This window comes from Octopus sinensis, linkage group LG1 (genome assembly GCF_006345805.1).
Source record: "Octopus sinensis linkage group LG1, ASM634580v1, whole genome shotgun sequence".
Lineage (NCBI taxonomy): Eukaryota > Metazoa > Mollusca > Cephalopoda > Octopoda > Octopodidae > Octopus > Octopus sinensis.
Genome location: NC_042997.1, coordinates 40,800,208 through 40,815,001, shown reverse-complemented (window position 1 = coordinate 40,815,001; position 14,794 = coordinate 40,800,208).

The following is a 14,794-nucleotide window of genomic DNA, read 5'->3' as shown; positions in this document are numbered from 1 at the left end:
GCAGAACCACCAAAGTTGGAAGAAGTTGTGGAAGCTGTCTCAAGGATGAATAATGGGAGATCTCCAGGTATGGATGGAATACACGCGGAGTTGATACAGCATGTTGGTGAGAAAATTCTGCAGCAACTTCACTCTTTGTTTGGCAGGATATGGGCTAATGAATCTGTACCTGAGGACTGGAGAGATACAGTAATGATGGTCTTCTATAAGGGAAAGAGCAACAGGAATGATTGTGGTAACTATAGGGGAATATCATTGCTTTCTGTCATAGGAAAGGTTTTATGCAGGGTACTTCTGGATCGTCTGCTGAAACACATTGCACATTGTGTTCTTCCAGAAAGTCAATCTGGCTTTCGTGTGGGACGTGGCAGTGCTGATATGATCTTTTCTGCTAGACAGCTTCAGGAGAAGTGTGTGGATTTATATCAGGTTTTTGTCGATCTGACAAAAGCCTTTGATACTGTCAATAGAAAAGGATTGTGGAGAGTTCTCCAGAAACTTGGGTGTCCTGAAAAGTTCCTTGCTTTGGTTAGGTCTTTTCATGAAGACATGAATGGTAGGGTGAATGTTAGAGGGAAAATGTCGGAGCCCATTTCAATACAAAATGGAGTGAAACAGGGAAATATTCTGGAAATATGTATTTGCCATATATTTTGCAATGGTTTTTCTGTATTGCATTCAGAAACCGCAGATATGGTGTTTACATCCATTATCAAACCTCTGGCAGCATATTTAATATCAGGCGCTTTGCTGCAAAAACAAAGGATTTACCTCTATCATAAGAGACCCTTTGTATGCAGATGATTGTGATCTAGTAGTGCACACAGATTGATATGCAACACATTTTGAATGCATTCTCTGATGCTTGTAGTGCCTTAGGATTGACACTCAATCTCAAGAAAACAGTTGTCATGTACCAACCTGCCCCTGGTAAGCAGTATAGTGTACCAAATATCTATGTGTATGGTAAACGACTTGATGTACTTGATCAGTTTGTCTACGTGGGAAGCACTATTAATAGATATAGCAATTTGGATGATGAAATTCCATATAGGTTTAGGAAAGCAAGTGTTGCTTTCGAAAGGCTAGAAAAGCGCCTCTGGAGTCGGTGAGTTCCTATTCATTCGGCCTTTTATGCTGGAGCGCTAAGTTATAAAGATGTAAATAAACCAAATGGGGTGACATACACACACACACACACACACACACACAAATATTGAGTTTTAAGATACATGTTGCAGATCTCTAGGATGCATCGATGGTGGTGTTCCTGGAGTCTCAGACGGTTACGGGGCTTTCAACATCAGTCCCTGCGCCCAATTTCCATCAATCAAACCCACCCACTAGGCTTTTGTCGACCCAAGGCTACATCAGAAGACACTTGCACAGTTTGCCACATAGTGGGATTGAACTCAAAACCGTGTGACTGGGGAATAAAGTTCTTTCTGAAAAGCCTCTATAATACAAGTCATTGAGTCATCCTATAAACAATACGTTTTTTATACTTCTTTTTCAAAATTAAGATAAACAAAGTTCTTTTTAAATCTGAAATATACTCTCCTTCATTTTCTACAATGCTCTTCTATATATCTGGCAGACTTGCAAAGCTCCTCTTCCAAAATTCACTTCTCCGTAACGAAAAATACTCTTCCAGTACGGTTCCGACCTCGTCTACAGAATTCATATTTTTTCCGTCTTAATGATTTTGAAGACTGCAGAATAAATGATAATCCGATGGGGCAATGTCCGGCGAATTTGGTGGGCGGGGCATCGTTTCCAATTCAAACTGCTCCAGCCTTTGGAATGTCATCCTTGCTGTATATGGCCGAGCATTATCCTGATGGAAGGACACCTTTCGGTGTAAAACCAAAGATGGTTGTTTTTCTTCTAGCGCAAGTGTCGATGAATGGTGGAATGTCCAAATCCATGCGTCTCTGCTAGTTTCTAAAAAAAACGATGGGATTTTGTTCCACCAGGGTTTGCAGGACATCCTTGTCGAGCTCTACAGATCTTCCAGGACGAGGCCCGTCTTCTAAGCTGTAGTTTCCAGCTCGGAATTTCTGGAACCACCGTTGACACTTGCTTACGTTTATTGTCCGATCCCCATATACTGCATTAATATTCCTTGCACTTTCCGTTGCGTTGGTGCCTTTATTGAACTCACAAAGAAAAATATGCCGAATATGTTCCTTTGTCACTCCCATAACAGCTTTGAAAAAATAACCGTTAAAGTCGAACTGCACTCTTGAAAACTTTCACTAAGAATAAGGACCAAGGTAAAATTAATACCTGCTTTTATAGCAAGTTGATGGAGGTAGTTTATCCCGTCCCCTTCCGACTTTTAGTTCATGCAATTGAAAAAACCCACATTATTTATGAGATGACCCAATACAATATAGTGTATCATTTCAGGGGAGATAATTCATCTGGATAGTTTTATTCGCCGTTCCACCACCAACACATTAGCTGTTAAATTCATATTACTTGGAAATGTTTGATAAATCTTCTGTAGTGCCCTTTTATTATGGATGCGTTTGGCAATTTCCTTAGAAATATTTGTAAGCATTCACCAAGACGTTAGTCAAAAAAGCATCAACTAAGACTGAAATTATGTCTTAAGACATGATTTTGGCATAACTATACGTGTGTGCTCCCGATTTTATCTTCTCATAACTTACAGAAAAATTGATACTATTTAACGAAATTTTCTACAGACACGGTTCGGAGTGTATTAGGTTACGATTATATCAAAATTTGTTGCGGAAATTCTTTACGTTGGGGAGAAGGGGTGGGTGGATAGAGAGGATTTTCTGATAATTCTTGCACCACGACTTTGTTTCCGCATACGTTTTGATAATGCAAATTACAATAAAGTTGAAAAACAAAAAGAAAAAATGTCAGAACTTTCCCGCCCTATTCGTTCTAGAATTTTTCTATGAACATTTTGTGATAAAATGAAAATTTCCAGGTCTATAGCATACCAAATTGCCATACCAAGTTCATCTCCGTTAAGGGTTTTTTGTTTCAAATTATGCTTGTATCTCTGGAAAACTTCATTGTATTTTAAAAAGATATTCATTTACCAAATTTCAGAAAGGAAACGGCGAAATGATTCTAAAATGTATTTTTTACTCAACACACGTAGTTTTTATCGACATCATAAAAATATAAAGAAGTGAAGTCGAGGTGTATGAAATATCCGCTACCCACCCTCCCACTTTTTTTTTCTTGTTTTGCATAAAATTCCGATATAATCGCTATCTACACAATCTGAAAGATATTTGTAGAAAATTTCATTAAAAAATATTAATTTTTCTGACGGTTATAAGGAAACAAAGTCGGTGGCGCTATGTGTGTGTGTGTGTGTGTGTGTGTGTGTGTGTGGAGCATACCTGTATAGTTTATGCCTTTATTTTATTTCATCTAATTATTGCTATCGTATCTGTGTTAATGTTGAGCGAGGAAGATGGAGTAATAAATCGCAAAGAGTTTTGAAATTCGTCATTTTGTTTTTATTTTTTACTTCTTTGGAGTCTACTTTCACCACACTGAAAAATAAATTATTCCTTGAAACATTGAAAACTTTCGATGATTTTTTCTTTTTTTTTCTGATAACCAGAAATATTGTTAAATATATCAGACAAAACAAATATTCCATAAACATTTTTTTACTTGACGAGAAGGATAATATATTTAACTCGGAAAATCAATATGACACGCATAATTCAACCATTTTTTTGTTTTTTGTCTTCTTGCTTTCACTTTAAATCTCCTATAAATGACTATTTCAATAATTTATTAGTTTCCATCTTTCTGATATATGATTAAAAGTTATTTTTCTATTATATTTCTTTGGATCTAACAAATATTCAATTTACGCTTTGAGTTGTAAAAGTTGTTCCCCTTTAATATCATTTATTTTTAGCCAATTACTCTGGGCTGCATTATGGGGAAAAAAATCTTTGCTTTTTTGTAATGACTCTTTTACTCTTTTGTTTCAGTAATTTGACTGAGGCCATGCCGGAGCACCGCCTTTAGTCGAGCAACTCGACCCCGGGACTTATTCTTTGTAAGCCCAGTACTTATTCTATCGGTGTCTTTTGCCAAACCGCTAAGTGACGGGGAAGTAAACACACCAGCATCGGTTGTCAAGCAATGCTAGGGGGACAAACACAGACATACAAACACACACACACACACACACACACACATATATATATATATATATATATATATATTATATATATATATATATATATATATATATTATATATATATATATATGTATATATATACGACAGGCTTCTTTCAGTTTCCGTCAACCAAATCCACTCACAAGGCTTTGGTCGGCCCGAGGCTATAGTAGAAGTCATTTGCCCAAGATGCCACGCAGTGGGACTGAACCCGGAACCATGTAGTTCATAAGCAAGCTACTTACCACACAGCCACTCCTGCGCCTATTATGGGGAAAAAAATCTTTGCTTTTTTGTAATGACTCTTTTACTCTTTTGTTTCAGTAATTTGACTGAGGCCATGCCGGAGCACCGCCTTTAGTCGAGCAACTCGACCCCGGGACTTATTCTTTGTAAGCCCAGTACTTATTCTATCGGTCTCTTTTGCCAAACCGCTAAGTGACGGGGACGTAAACACACCAGTATCGGTTGTCAAGCAATGCTAGGGGGACAAACACAGACATACAAACACACACACACACACACACACACACACATATATATATATATATATATATATATACATACGTCAGGCTTCTTTCAGTTTCCGTCAACCAAATCCACTCACAAGGCTTTGGTCGGCCCGAGGCTATAGTAGAAGACATTTGCCCAAGATGCCACGCAGTGGGACTGAACCCAGAACCATGTAGTTCATAAGCAAGCTACTTACCACACAGCCACTCCTGCGCCTATTATGGGGAAAAAAATCTTTGCTTTTTTGTAATGACTGTTCATTTTATCTAAGTTTTGGGCAGTGATTTCGAATCTCCTTGTTGAATTTGTTTACCATGTAAAAATTTTGTGCATAAATGCATATTTCAAATTTTAGTTATCTATTGACATAGAAAATGTAGATCAGATGTTGCAATTACATGATATAATAACCTCGTATTTTAGGAGTTTTGTGGGAAAACTTTTACTCACGTTTAAGGGTTTGAGGTGTTTTGTGGGAAATTTTTTACCACAGCACGGTTATATATATAAAAGTCGGATACATTTTGTAAATTTTTTTTTTATATAAAATGACATAATGTATTTTACAAATGTAGATGTTGCACTTTCCAACCATGAAAGTAAAAAAAAAAAATTAAATAAAAAATAAAGTATTTAAAGAGATGTACTTGCATAGCAAGTGACCTGATCTGAGATTGTGTGCTGGAACGAAAACAATTGCAGCGTGGAAGGTGTTTAAAAGATTTGTTATATTGTGGGGGAAATACATTTAAAATATTCGTTATATTGTGGGGTAAATACATTACCCAGTGAACAACTTCCGTGCGTCTCATGTTAATTTAAGATCTGCAGTAGAATAAGCAAAAGACTTAGGTTGATTTGGCAAGTGAACTGTTTAAGAAAGCAGCTTTCTCAATAATTCTGTCATCATATTTATGCTCCATCATCCCTGCTAACTTTTATTCTATAGTTTCTATGTAATGGCGCAAACAATCTTCTTGCTTTTCATTAATATCTCCTAATTTGACAGGGAAGTAGTTTAAATGCGTGTATAGGAAATGCATATTGAAACTCATCACATTTCAGCTTCTGGAAGGTGAAAAAGTAAAAGCATCACCAGATTTTCAAAGTTATAGGATTTGTTGTTGCTCAAAAGCTTTTTTTTTTCACTACCTTTTCACTACGCAGGCATTTTCTTAACAGGTTTAAATAGTCTTAAATAGCTCATCTTGCATTGACGTTTTTATCATAGGCCTATTAAAGACATTCTGCTTTTAATGTTTCTTGACTTAGAATAGAGAACATTTCCATATTGAGATTTGAAAGAGTCTCTTTTACTCTTTTACTTGTTTCAGTCATTTGACTGTGGCCATGCTGGAGCACCGCCTTTAGTCGAGTAAATCGACCCCAGGACTTATTCTTTGTAAGCCTTTATTCTATCGGTCTCTTTTGCCGAACCACTAAGTTACGGGGACATAAACACACCAGCATCGGTTGTCAAGCGATGTTGGGGGGACTAACACAGACTCAAACTCACACACACACACACATCAACACACACACATATACACACACACACACACGCACGCACGCACACGCACGCACACACACACACACACACACACACACATACGACGGGCTTCTTTCAGATTCCGCCTACCAAATCCAATCACAAGGCTTTGGTCGGCCCGAGGCTATAGTAGAAGACACTTGCCTAAGGTGCTACGCAGTGGAACTGAACCCGGAACCATGTGGCTGGTAAGCAAGCTACTTACCACACAGCTTCTCCTATGCCTATTTTATTTAATAAAATACTTGAAATCAATTTCTAATAAATACAATTTACAAGCTACCTCCTGCACCTACTTTATCTTAATCATTAACAAACTGTTTCATCAACCCTACTTTGATATGAAATGCTGGGAACTTCATGAACTCTGGTTTTATCAGAATGTGTATATGCGTTCATGAAGTTGAGCTTACCAACATGGAAATTTCTTCTTTTCACCCATACCGTTTTTACCTACTGATTTATTTCAGTTTGACTATCACATAAACACAAAAAGAAAGAAATTTAATGTCACTGCTTTGTTTGCCAAGCAATGTGCTTTCCAATCTCTACATATCATCCAATTAAGTTCAAAGTATTTGAGCTTTTTCGGTACCACTTGCATGGTTTTTTTTTTTAGCAGTTTCTAGATTTACTGAATAGTCAATAACTGCAGATGCAAAACATTGCATTGATAAAATATATATTGCCACAATAATTTGCTGGATGTATTCGCTGTTAAAGCCACGATGAATGCATTCCTTGATATATTCTTTGATTCTTTTACTGGTTTCAATCATTTGACTTCAGGCATGCTGGAGCACTGCCTTTAGTTGAACAAATCGACCCCAGGACTTATTCTTTGTAAGCCTAGTACTTGTTCTATCGGTCTCTTTTGCCGAACCGCTAAGTTACGGGGACATAAATACATCAATATCGGTTGTCAAACGATGGTGCGAGGACAAACACTAATACATACATACATACATACATACATGGTGGCTGCCCACTCGTTATTGAGTATGGCCATTGTGCGAAGCTTAATCAATGTTGTTATCGTGCAATGCCTGTGCAAGATTTTTTTTAAAGTGAGGAAAGGCTGTGCACTGAGTCAATCCCACTCACTAAGCAACAGCAGTCATAATCTGAAAAGAAGAACAAGTCAATATCATCGGTAACCACTGAGCTGCAGGTTTTATGTTGGAGTTATCCCAGTTACCTGAGTTACCTTCTCCTAGAAGGATACCCTAACAAAGGCTAGGAGTCCTTCACTCCCAATGGTTTAACCGCACGATCGGGTATTCAATTTCTATGTCCCCGCGCATGATACAGCCTTAAGACATTTATTGGATGGCCGTTGACTTTGATGAGTTTTGTTTTTCATCCTGCAGGGTGTCCAATAAACACCCTCCTCACCGAGCAAGCTTGGTGGGGTTGCCGGTTTAGTTGCCGACGACCCGACCATGCAACAGGTTTTACTGGGTTACATGTTACCAGTAGCACTCGAAAGTGACCTGACATAATACGTACATACATACATACATACACACACACACACACACACACACACACACACACACACATACATACATATATATATATACGATGGGCTTCTTTCAGTTTCCGTCCACAAAATCCACCCACAAGGCTTTGGTCAGCCCAAGGCGCCACGCAGTGGGGCTGAACCCGGAACCATGTGGTTGGAAAGCAAGCTTCCCACCATACACCCACTCCTGCGCCTATATATATATATATATATACACACACACACACAAAATTTAGAGGACTGACCACTAAAAGTGGACAGCCTGTATGCTAGATATAGATGTTAAAATCGCCATTTTCCACGAAGAATGTGTTCTCAAGAAAAAATTCAGCAAAAATTCAAATACTCTCTCATAGTTCATCCATAATCCAACAGAATATCTAGGATAGGCATGAGAGACTCTTTTTCGAGAAGCAGGCCGCACGATACAAGGCTCGTTAACAGGCGGGCTGAACTACTAAAAAAATCAAGGTAAATTGTCATTAGGTGTGCCTTTCAGTAAATCTCGAAGACTGAATATTGCCCATGGCTGACCTAGGATGTGACAAGTGGGGAGCAAGAGACCTGCATCTGCACCCTGTTAGTGCCTATTTTCATCTGGGTAGAATGGATCAACGTGAAAAATAATACCTTAGCCAAGGAGGTAACATGCAATCCAGTCTAGAAATTGAATTCTAATCACCAAGTCTTGCGCCTTCATTATATAACTAAGGGAAATTATACGTATCTATAGATAAGGTTATTTCCCTTGTATAGCAATTAACGCAATAAGACATCGTGGCTAACCCTCGAGGGCAAGGATGATGGTCTTTGTTTTTAATTTTGATTTAATTTGACTAATTTATTTATTTACTTATAGGCACAGGAGTGGCTGTGTGGTAAGTAGCTTGCTAACCAACCACATGGTTCCGGGTTCAATCCCACTGCGTGGCATCTTGGGCAAGTGTCTTCTGCTATAGCCCCGGGCAGACCAATGCCTTGTGAGTGGATTTGGTAGATGGAAACTGAAAGAAGCCTGTCGTATATATGTGTATGTGTGTGTATGTGTTTGTGTGTCTGTGTTTGTCCCCTAGCATTGCTTGACAACCGATGCTGGTGTGTTTACGTCCCTGTCACTTAGCGGTTCGGCAAAAGAGACCGATAGAATAAGTACTGGGCTTACAAAAGAATAAGTTCTGGGGTCGAGTTGCTCGACTAAAGGCGGTGCTCCAGCATGGCCGCAGTCAAATGACTGAAACAAGTAAAAGAGTAAAAGAGAGTATTGTTATTGAGGGATCTTGAGGTGACTGATGAGTCCAATTCTTGCTGAGAAGTTCCTTCTACAAGTGGCACAGGTGGTTCAGGGTCGAAGGTCCCTTCTTGGTTGTCCTTGTCTATCTTTTCTGCGCCTCCTCTCTACTTCTTTCCTCAGTAATCCTGCTGGTCTCAGAAGTTGTTAGTTCCTCTTTGATGATGAACTTCCAGTGATCTCGACCCTGGGCATTTCTTTTCCAGTACTTGGTGTCAATATTGCATTTATAAAGTAATGCTGTTTCGTCTTCACCGACTCAAACACATGATATTCGATTTTTGTTTTTCTTCCAGTTTTTTATTGGTTTGACAGTGGAGAGACAGAGTAGGTTTTCATGACCTTTAGAAGTACTTCCAGACGGATGAAATTGATGAATATCTTAATCAATTTCAAAATCCGTTGGACCAAAGTCTGTGAATGGTGAAAAAATTTCAGCGGATAGCAACCATGGAAAAAGATTAGGAAAACGTGCCAGAGAATAGTTCGCGCACGCGTGTAAAGTGAATGTGGACGGAACGGATTGGCAGTCGGCTAGTAATCCATAAGAAGACTGAAAAGAGTTGTGCATTTGAGATTTTAATGTATTGGTGAGTGATTTTTTTGTCAATTCAAGCCTTTGCCTTTCATCCTCTCAGGGTCGATAAATTAAGTACCAGTTGAGCACTGGGGTCGATGTAATCGACTTAGCCTTTCTTCCGAAATTGTGCCAACATTTGAAACCAAAAATAATAGCTTCTAATTTAGGCACAAGAGAATAGTGTAAGTCGATGTCATCGATCCCAATACTAGATTGATACTTAGTTTTATCGACCCCGAGGAGAGGAAAGACAACATTGATTTCGGCGGGACTTGAACTCCAAATGTAAAAGAGCTGGAACAACTACCGTAAAGCATTTTCCCAAAGCTATAACTCCTGTCTTAATCAGCTAAATCATACAGACTTCAGGCTCAGACAAAACACAATGGCCAGAATACAAATATAATTACATACGGGATAGTAAAGCTCTGTTCCCCTTTCCCTTCCCTCTCTCATACACAGTTGTTTTATCGTTCTACTTTGTTATACTTTCTTGTTAACCTAAACAGTTCTTTGAAATAGATATATTCCGAGTGTTTTCTGAAGTAGTGAAAATATTTTGCGCTTTACAGCACGAAGTAGAATAAAAATGGTGTTTCGTGCAATGTTGCGTAGCGTTAACCGTATAGTGACATAGAATAAAGCTATATAATGATTATATATCTGTGTATGTGTGTGTGTAAGTGTATGTGTGTGTGGTGTAAGTGTGTGTGTGTGTGTGGTGTGTGTGTGTGTGTGTGTGCTAATGAAAACGTGGTGAGGATAGTGCAAATAGCTCCTATAGATTTTTCCAAGGCTGATAAGATTGAAATGATTCGTGTTCAACTTAAACAGCTACCAGTTGATATGAGTAGGAGGTAAAAACGACGTTGGTAGAGATGGAATTCCAGAGGATTCATAGACATTCCTGGGAGAAAGGATTGGGCGATGTTGCCATTGCAGAGACTGGTCTCCTAAGACAAGAATTGACGAGAGAAGAGAGTGAAGCGCGTTGGGTGGAATTCACAAGAAACTGGTTCCTATAGTTACATCAAAACAAACACATATACGCACACGCGACTATTTTATCCCTTCACCATAGATAAAATAAAGTATTATTCAAGTACTGTGGTGGATGATATCGATCAATCTCTTTCCCGTTAAAAGAAGTACAACGTATAAGGAGATTGATGAGATCATCATACTAGAATATATTTTTGCTGGTCTAATTTTATTTAAAACTATCTTTCCAAGTGTGAATTTTAGGAACGCACACACACACACACACACACACACACACACAGCCGTTCAAGAATCTGGACCTAGAGATCTCCATTTCAAGCGACTTCAAGGGCCACCTCCCAGTTGTGTCGGGCGTCAACGAAGAGCCCTCGACTACAACAAGATGACCAAAGTTTTTTTTTCCAAGGTCTGAGGTCTCCCGCCCCTAAGCCCTAGACCATCACCTAATCACCCTTACTCGTCTTGTTGATTAACAACAACCACACATACACACACACACACACACACACAAAGTTATAATTACTTATAAAGAGCAATTAGATGAATCAGCTGTCACCTGCAAACGAGGTTGATTTAGTAAAAATCATCTGAAATCCTTCTTGCAAGCGAGGATGATTAGGGATGATTTCACTGATTGTTCTAAGTGTCATGTGTAGTCAAGAGCGGACGTAGATACCCTCTCAGCTCTTCGGTCTTGGCCCAGTGAATCATCGTGGATGTAACAATTGGAGGGAGAAGGGTTTGTTTCTCTTTACAATTGTGTACTCTAGCACAACGTTAAATTAAGTACATTGCTTAGGGATACAACGTACCACTCGTTCCAGGAATCTAGCTCACGGTTTTGAGATCCTGTGCTCACTACCCCTAATCACTGAGTCATGTGCCATGTTTAATTTAAGAAGAAAAAAGGAAAAGAAGAAAATTCTTATAAGTTTATTTTGCAATTTGTTATTTTTTTATGAATAGGCTTAATTGTGAAATTGTTAATTTGTTTTGTGTTTTGCAATGCTGTCTTGTCACAAAGTAATTAACTTCAATGTGGCCCCTTCCCCCTCCTAACATAAGAGACCCCCTTCTCTCTTGTATACAAACTTCGACAGATGGTCACAAACAGAAATACTATGGTTTAAAAACACAGCCAAGCTAAAATATGTTTTTACCCCTCCGCTTGTAAGTTTACCTTACATCTCTAAATATCTAACAAAAAAACTGTTTAATGCTTTTATTAATCAACGGAAGACTTTATTCTTCTGAATTGTATTTAAGCAAATCAGATCAGAAACGATTTCCTTTCTCGACGCTGGAGTGTGTTGAACTTGACACTTCAGGATAACCAAGGGCTCATTAAGTTATACTGTTTTTGCTGTACAATATTCTGTACAGAGAGTATTGGAGATTAGCTCATTTTCCATTGAGAGATCACTGCGATAGTGACATGATGCGAAACATTCACCTTTCGGCTGGTAGACAGATAAATTACCGGTTGAGTCATTCGCGAATTGCTTCCCATATTATTGTTACGTATAAACAGATACAATTTTTTTTCTCTATTTTTGGTTTCCAGAATAAATATTTATCGATTCCCTGTCTAAGCGTAATTCCTTTAATCAATGAAGTCATCTGATTCAATTATAGAGTTTTATCTCCGTAGTCCTTGATTCAAACTCTGAATAGTATTACATATTTTGCTTACTCAGGCCTTTATTATTTGCAGTCATCATCTGATACCATTATAGTAGCATCGATTTACAATATGGACGGACATAAGTGCTGTAATTTATATAGGCATTATGTGATAGGAAGCTCAAAGAACAAACGTATTGAAAGTGGGCTTAAAAGATATAACAGTTGCAATTGTTTAAACAGATACGCAAACGGTCTACTTAAGCTTACATCGGAAATGAAATATTTTCAGTCTCCTCATTAACTGTTCTTAATAACTCCAGTCTTAATCAGCTAAATCATACAGACTTCAGGCTCAGACAAAACACAATGGCCAGAATACAAATATAATTACATACGGGATAGTAAAGCTCTGTTCCCCTTTCCCCTTTCCCTTCCCTCTCTCATACACAGTTGTTTTATCGTTCTACTTTGTTATACTTTCTTGTTAACCTAAACAGTTCTTTGAAATAGATATATTCCGAGTGTTTTCTGAAGTAGTGAAAATATTTTGCGCTTTACAGCACGAAGTAGAATAAAAATGGTGTTTCGTGTAATGTTGCGTAGCGTTACTCGTATAGTGGCTTAGAATAAAGTTATATAATGATTACATATCTGAGTGTATGTGTAAGTGTGTGTGTGTGTGTGTGTGTGTGTGTGTGTGTGTGTGTGTGTGCTAATGATAAGACGTGGTGAGGACAGTGCAAATAACTTCTATAGGCTTTCCAAGGCTGATAAATATTGATATCTGTAGTTGATATCTGTAGGAGGTAAAAACGACGTTGGTAGAGATGGAATTCCAGAGGATTCATAGACATTCCTGGGAGAAAGGACAAGAATTGACGAGAGAAGAGAGTGAAGCGCGTTGGGTGGAATTCACAAGAAACTGCTTCCCATAGTTACGCCAAAACAAACACATATACGCGCACAGAGAGAAGAGGAACAAAGTTTGTGGATTGTCGGTGAGCTCGTACCAACGAGCTATATGGCTATCTTTTAAATGTAGTCTACAATGTCTGTGAGTATAGCTTCAGCACCAGCTATATGTGGATCACCAGTATTACACTTTGACCGGCAGATTTAAAAAATAATTTTTCGTAACTAAACACTTTTAAACTTCGTATACTGGTAGAATGTGTCATGTCATATAAAACATGTTTTTCTCTTGGCATTCTTGAGAAAATTTTGTAGGCAGTGACAAACGAAATATACACCGCCGAAACTTCTTGGTGACAAACAGCAGCAGTAATTGTATTCACCTCAATAGACGTCATTGATTGGTTGAAATTGCCGAAATACGAGAAATTTAACAACAAATAGCTTACAAACTACCGAATTTTCTCAAGAACGCCAAGAGAAAAAGATGCTTTATGTGACACATTCTACCGGTATACGAAGTTTAAAAGTATTTAGTTACAAAAAATTATTTTTTAAATCTGCCGGTCAAAGTGAAAAGATACAATAAAATGAAATAAAAATAAGAATACGTATTCTTGAGATTCGGCTTTCGTGGAGCACCAAGACATTACCAGAGACTATTATGAGGAATAACATTTGTAGTAGTTTTAGTAGTGGGATGACTAAGGCAAATGAAATACAAGAGTGTTTCTTTGCATTTCGTGTTGTATAATTCAAGAGTAAGTGGAGATTAGAAGTGTTCTATAATTATAGAGCGACTCTAATAATCATTTTCTAGCATTAGATACAAGACCTCAAATATAGAATGAAATGTTAGTCAATTAAATTGACTCTGATAATAACGAATAGTAAAATTGAATTCAACGGAATTTGAACTCCGAGAGTAAAGTGTAACTAAACACCGCAAAGTAGTTTGTTAATCGCTCCAACATTTGTTTCTAATCAGTACCCTTACTGTGACTCTAATAACTGCTTCTAACAGGTGCAAAACCTGGAATTTGGTTGGGAGAGGCATTTTTTTCGCATTTTTTCTTTTTTAGCATTTAATAACTTCTATAATATAGGGTGGTCCGAAAGTCTTATTACCCCTTACCGAAAAGTAATAAGAACGATAGACGAACAATATAATACTATCAAACTCACGTACTGGTTTTTGTATATTTACTTTCATTGGCATTGACACACATCGAGAAGGTCTGTATGGGCACCAACAGCTTCGTAAAATATCACACAGAACACGGCGCCGCATCATTTTGTGCTACGAAAATGATGGTGTTCATATAGACATTCTCGATGTGTGTCAGTGTCAATGGTGAAAATCTCCACAAATTGTAGGTTTGCATGTCCGTTGAAGATGTTGAAAGCTAGATGAGATCTCTCTGCATCCTCCATCGTTCGAGTGAAGGCAATGCCAGCCGTTGGAGGTGTACCTCTTACGCAAGCTTAGACAAGCCCGCGCCCATTCGGGTGGCCAAGTGCTGAACCCGTTCCAGGTGCTGAATGTCTTTCTGGAGATATGGGTTTGAGGTATGGATGCAATATTCGAGGATGGGTCGAACTAGAG